This window comes from Oxyura jamaicensis, chromosome 2, assembly GCF_011077185.1.
Source record: "Oxyura jamaicensis isolate SHBP4307 breed ruddy duck chromosome 2, BPBGC_Ojam_1.0, whole genome shotgun sequence".
Classification (NCBI taxonomy): Eukaryota; Metazoa; Chordata; class Aves; order Anseriformes; family Anatidae; genus Oxyura; species Oxyura jamaicensis.
In genome coordinates, this window is record NC_048894.1 from 92,811,730 (window position 1) to 92,817,928 (window position 6,199).

Here is a 6,199-nt window from a genome sequence, read left to right on the forward strand (position 1 = left end):
AAGAAAAGAAAGAAAAGAAAAGAAAAGAAAAGAAAAGAAAAGAAAAGAAAAGAAAAGAAAAGAAAAGAAAAGAAAAGAAAAGAAAAGAAAAGAAAAGAAAAGAAAAGAAAAGAAAAGAAAGACAAGACAAGACAAGACAAGACAAGGAAAAGACAAGACAAGACAAGACAAGACAAGGAAAAGAAAAGAAAAGAAAAGAAAAGAAAAGAAAAGAAAAGAAAAGAAAAGAAAAGAAAAGAAAAGAAAAGAAAAGAAAAGAAAAGAAAAGAAAAGAAAAAAAAAGAAAAAAAAAGAAAAAAGAAAGGAGGAAAAATAGAAATTGTCTCAGGTTTCATAATGGAAAAAAACATATAATCACAAAGCAGAATAACATTAATTACAGAAGCACTTGTAAAAGCATACATAAAAGAAACTTCAGCTTCATGAAGTTGCACATAAGTCTAGAAACAGAAAATAAGAAAGATTTACATTTTAACATGTAGATGTAAAAGATGATATTTTGTTGATCTTCTTCCACATTGCATAGGAAGAGAAAACAACTATGAAAACAAAACCAGAAAATGGCAAGAGTAGGGTATGTGTTGCTTCTATCAGCTATATAATGGCACAGGGGTGCCTTATAAGCCTGTGGGAGAAATGTTCAAGGGGAAATACAGAAGTAGAAGCTCTGTAATAATAACATAGATTAAAAAATCAGATCTTATGTATAATTAGGTGGCACTAAAAAACTGAAATGTAGCCAGAGCTAGCTGCCTGCAACATGTTAGGGGGGATGCAATACCATCATCAGAATGGTGATGCTTCTGAATAAGAAATAAAGCATGTTGGTACTTACCTTCTTTCTCTATGTTTGAGGTCTGTGCTTATATTCAGGGCCAGCTACAAACTTCTGTAGTTACCCTGTGTTTATACTTGATCTCACCTCTTATATTTGTGCTATCCATGCAGGGGATAGTTATAGTTATGGTCAGAATCTCACACTCGCTATAACAGCTGTGTAGACCTATCATTTTTTTTTAGCATCTGCAAAAGGCAGGGCATACGGATGAGAATGGATTGTGTATACTAGCAAACACTGCTATTGCCAACCTCACCCTCTTTGAGCAGAGTAACTGCCCCAGTTCTGAGCTCTTTGTGAATCATGATGCCACTCTAAATTCCTGCATTGACAGTTTTTTTTTTTTTTTTTTTTTTTTCTTTATTACCTATACTTCAGTTGTAGGCCATAGCTTAGCTCTAAACAAGTAATCTTTACATCCTTTTTCTTCTGCAAACAATCAACATCTAAACATGTGCATAACAGAATATAGTAAGAACAGAGCTCTAAATTTAGAAGTCATGCATTTGGGATTTCAAAGCTGCTTCAAGTGCTGTTAGTACTTTTGGCAGCCCAGATTTATGTTAATTACATGAAGGTTGCTGGAGATGTCTCTTAGTGTCTGGACATTTTTGCATATACACTGTCTGTCTTGGTTTCCTGCATGCCACAGTCTTTAGCCGAAAGTCAAATTTTAGTTACAGTGCTGAAATCATAATTCCACAGAAATTCTAAAGGGCCAGAGAGAGATATATTTCATAGCTTAGGTTTCTGTAGCAATATGGACTCAGTATTATAAACCATCTAACATGTGACTGCTGCTGAAGGAAGCAGGCACAGCTGGCAGCTGCGTGGATGAGCAAGCACATTGAATGAGGACATTTTTCAAGCACTGGTTGGGGAGAGAGAAAAATATGCAAATAGTTTCTTTGGCAGTGTTTATTTATTTATTTTGGAGCTCACCCCATTGTTTATCATCATGATAGTTTTTGACAGATCATGTGTTGTGGTTACTTTGTATTTCAAAGGCAGATGTTCTGATATAAGGGATGCTGCCCACCCCACTTATTAATAGCGAGGGGTTGTAAACTTCCATAACTGCACAGTTTATCATATCATATGTTATGCCTTGTCTAGAAGGAATGTTTTCATCTCTGAAAAGATAGCCAATAATAGTAACATACTATAATTTGTGACAGCCAGATTGTCTTTGCTGGGAAATGTGATGACCAAGCTGGGCATATCATTTGGATGGTGAAGCCAAAAGCCACCTGATTATTCAATACATGTACTTGAATGAGGGTTTGTGAATGTAGAGCCAGAGCAGTCATTTCACTTGTACTCTAACCGTGGCAAATGAAAAGTCCATTTAATTTCTATACAGACCTTCTTCTTGTTGTCCCAGATGTTTTACCTCTTTCAGTCATGTTTGGGATCAAGGACAACTGATTGAACAGATGTAACAGCTGCTTTGATTACAACATTAACCCTGTAATGCTGAAACTTTGTATCAGACCTTGCATGTATTCATGGAAACCTCTGCTCCTATGAGAACTCAGCAAGACAAAGTGATGCTCCACAGAATCTAGCCTTTCTTAAAATAGGATTCCCTTAAGTTGCATTCCCTGATTCACTGTGGTGACAGTGAAGTCAGCCACTGGCTACACAGCAAAATCAGCTCCAAGGCAGGGAGCAAGGTGGCAAAATGGCAGTGCAATATTCCAAGTCCAAACAGCAAGGACATTAATATCCAGTCAGTAGAGCTTATTTAAAAGGAAGCTTGACAGCAAGATGGAAAACCCTTTTTTAGTTAGAGTTGGCTCAGGTATTCTCAATGTTTGTAAAGAAAACCAAATTTTGCTTCCCAGAAAGGGAACGCCAGGACCAGGACAAGGTGGGGGGTGGGGGTAGGGGAATCCTTACAATGTGAGTGGAAAGGAAAGAGGGAAAGGGAACAATTAAATAAAAAGCTTTTTTTTTTTTTTTTTTTTTTTTTTTTTTTTTTTTTCTTGCTCTTGTCCAAACTTGCTTTTTTGGACAAAATGCTCCTACAGCTGGGGAGGTCCTCCTTCCACGTGGAGCACTCTATCTTGGCACTACAGGCTCCCCAGGAAATGGGAAGGAAGACAGTAGGCTCAGAACTATTTGCTGCTTCCAGGAACTGCCTACTTTGCCATACTTACGGCTGACCATGTTATGCTGGGGGGAATTCACACCATGTCATATCTATACAAGGTACTGCTTTATACTGATGACATACCTTCTACAAATTTAACCTTGCAAAGCTATCTGTCTTAAATTCTTTTCTGGCTGCAAAAACTGCTGTCTGTGGCAGCTGACAGAGCTACTCTTTTTATTCTTCAGTACTACGCGAGGTACTGGAAACAGATCTGAAAGAACCAGTGCTGGTAACCCCAGCAGATGCCCAAAACACCACTATATTCATAAGTTCATGTTGCCCTTCCACCAGTTCAAGTGCATACCTGAAAAGGGGCACATTTTCCATCAGGGAAACTCCCCTCTGCCAATCCCTACAGGTCCCATTTCTCCAAGGCAGCTAAGGAAATCATTTCTAAGGAGAAATACATTAACATATGTTTTTAAGCTGGAGCAGGTCTAGATCTGCTAGTAGGCATGTTATAAAACTTGTGTGCATAAGTGGTTCTCTGGATGTCATTTGCACAAGCAAAACCATGGCTTGATTCTTTAGTTACCAGCATTTAATTATTGGACTACAACTTGCAATAATTATTTTATAGAGGTGTCTGGGGACCCTAAACTAATTCTCCTTCATTCACATTGTCCCTTGCAGTGAGTGCTCTTGCCCTTATGGTGCCTGAATAGGACTGCACCCCATCCTTCATCTTGCTCCCCTTCTGATCAGGCCTCCATTCACCCCGTGCTTCTTTGTATAAAACCTCTTTGTCTATTGATTCCAAAATATGGTCTGGAGGCTTATGATAGTACCAGGTACATTTATTTATATGCAAAACTCACTCAGAAAAGAGGATTAAGGGCTAGATCCCTTGCTTCCATTAAAAATGAAATCCAGCTGCCAGTCAATAATCAGCACCACACCACACTTAATATATATATATATTTACAAACAAACAAATAAACACACAAGAACAACAATAAAATTAGAATGTCTGTGAATTAACAGTTATGTTTCTCAGCCTGCTACCTCTCTGCACATAATTCTGTATACTCTAGACACCCTAAACCTGTCTCAGACTTCCCCCTCCTCAAACTGTGAAAATTTGTAAAAAGGTCAAAATAACAAATTGCCAGGTGATTGTTGGAATCAGAGCATTTAAATAGGAAATGGGGTTTTATTATTTGTATTTGCCCTGCTCCCTGTAAGGGCAAACGGTTTTGTAATGGCAAAAGCTGGACTTAGTAGACCCTTACTAGATGACATATCTCTAAACAGGAGATGAATGGGATAAAAATAAAACAGTTGCATAGAAATTGCTGTGTAGAAATTACATTAGAATTATATTGTAGCTAAATAAATTGAGCAGCATTACCACAGTGTGTTTGTTATATTGAATCTCTCAGGCTGTTTTGCAGAGTTGCCTCTCATCTTCTTGCTGGGCACAACTGAAAAGAGACTGTCTCCGTTCTCCTGACAACCCCTCAGATATTTATATACATCTCTATATACATATAGATCTCCCCTCAGTGTTCACTTTTCCAGGCAGAACAGGTACAGTTCTCTCAGCCTGTCCTCATATGACAGGTGCTCCAGTCTTCTAATCATCTTAGCAGCCCTTCTCTGGACTCATTCCAGTAGTTCCATGTCCCTCTTGTACTGGGGAGCCCAGAACTGGACACAATACTCCAGTTGTGGAGTATTTTTACATCTTTTTATGCAGCAAATACTAAAAAGGTTACTAAGCTTGATAAAGTTTAATGAAGTCCACTTAGTGCCTCAGCCTGTTTAAACAACATACAAAGATCCCCCTAGCCTCCACACACTGTCTATAATTTGTTAGCTGTGTTCCTGTGCAGCTTTAGTCAACATGAAGAAGAGATATCTCAAATACCCTCTTGGAGAAAAAGTAAATACAGAATAATTTTACCCTTAAGAGGAATTTTTATATATTTATTATGTGTTCAAATATTTTAAAAGAAAGAATATCATCAGATAAAAGCCTTTTAATTATATATTAATATATTAATTGTTTTGTCATACAATAATTCTAATGCTCACAGTAAAATTACTTAGTAAATATTCTTGCAATACTAGTACACAATAGTAAGCCTCCACATGACCTCTGGCTAATTTATAAGAATGGAATAGCTTAGTATGTGTAATATTCTAGCAAAATCTAACAATACATACTTCAACGGGTTTCATCTCTCTCTAATGTCTGTGGACAAAGAGTAAGACAAAGAAAATCTATATCCCATATCCTTGCTGAATAATCTGTACCATCAATTTTCTCATAAATTAATGTATATATATTTTCTTTGTAGAGATATATAAAGCAAAGAAGAGGGAAGTAAAGAAAAGGTGTACATAAAATATGACAGTTTGAACTGTCATTCGGAAATCCCTAAATTCAAAAAGGTTATATTGACTGGATTTTTGAAGACATTTTGCAGTTCTAGAATGTATTCAATATATGTTTTAATCAAGAATTTTCAGTCAGTTTTTGTGAAAAAAGTACCAGGTTCTTTCTATCTTGCAGACACACATTTATATTTAGGTCTATGGCTGGAGAAAACTGGCAAAGGCTGAGACTTTTCTCAGCACGGACAGGTAACCTCGTCATTCTTATAACCTCTCTGGCACTGAATATCTACATGAAATGATAAATGACCTGAGTTCAGTTCATTTATTGATTGGTCTTAGTGAGTTCTAATTTTCTTTGGGGAAACTTTGTAACCTCTTCAATAATAAATATCATTGCCCTAAATGTCAACTGACTGAGAATCATTTAGGTCAACCTGATCTATCATATAGGTTCACATAAAAAGAATTGTGATATGGAAATAATCCACTTTGGCTATGGAAGCGTTGCAGGGGATCATGTTCAGCTGATTTTTTTGATGTCCAGTCCTTTCTAAGCTTCTCTTTTGCTATCAGGGAAATTTTACCTATTTGTTCATTTACACTTATATCTTAACATGGGTTGTTGCTCATGTTCATGATTTTACCAAGTAAACTATGTTGCCCTCTATGTACAGAAAAACAACTATGATAGGTAAGACCTGTGAGGCATTTAGCCAAAATTACCAAATAGCCTTTAGCTAATATTTAGCCTATAGCTGCTATTTAACTAATAACAGATTTTAGCTTCAGGAGGGATATGAAGGTGAAAAGGTGATTTTATTTTATTTTATTTTATTTTATTTTATTTTATTTTATTTTAT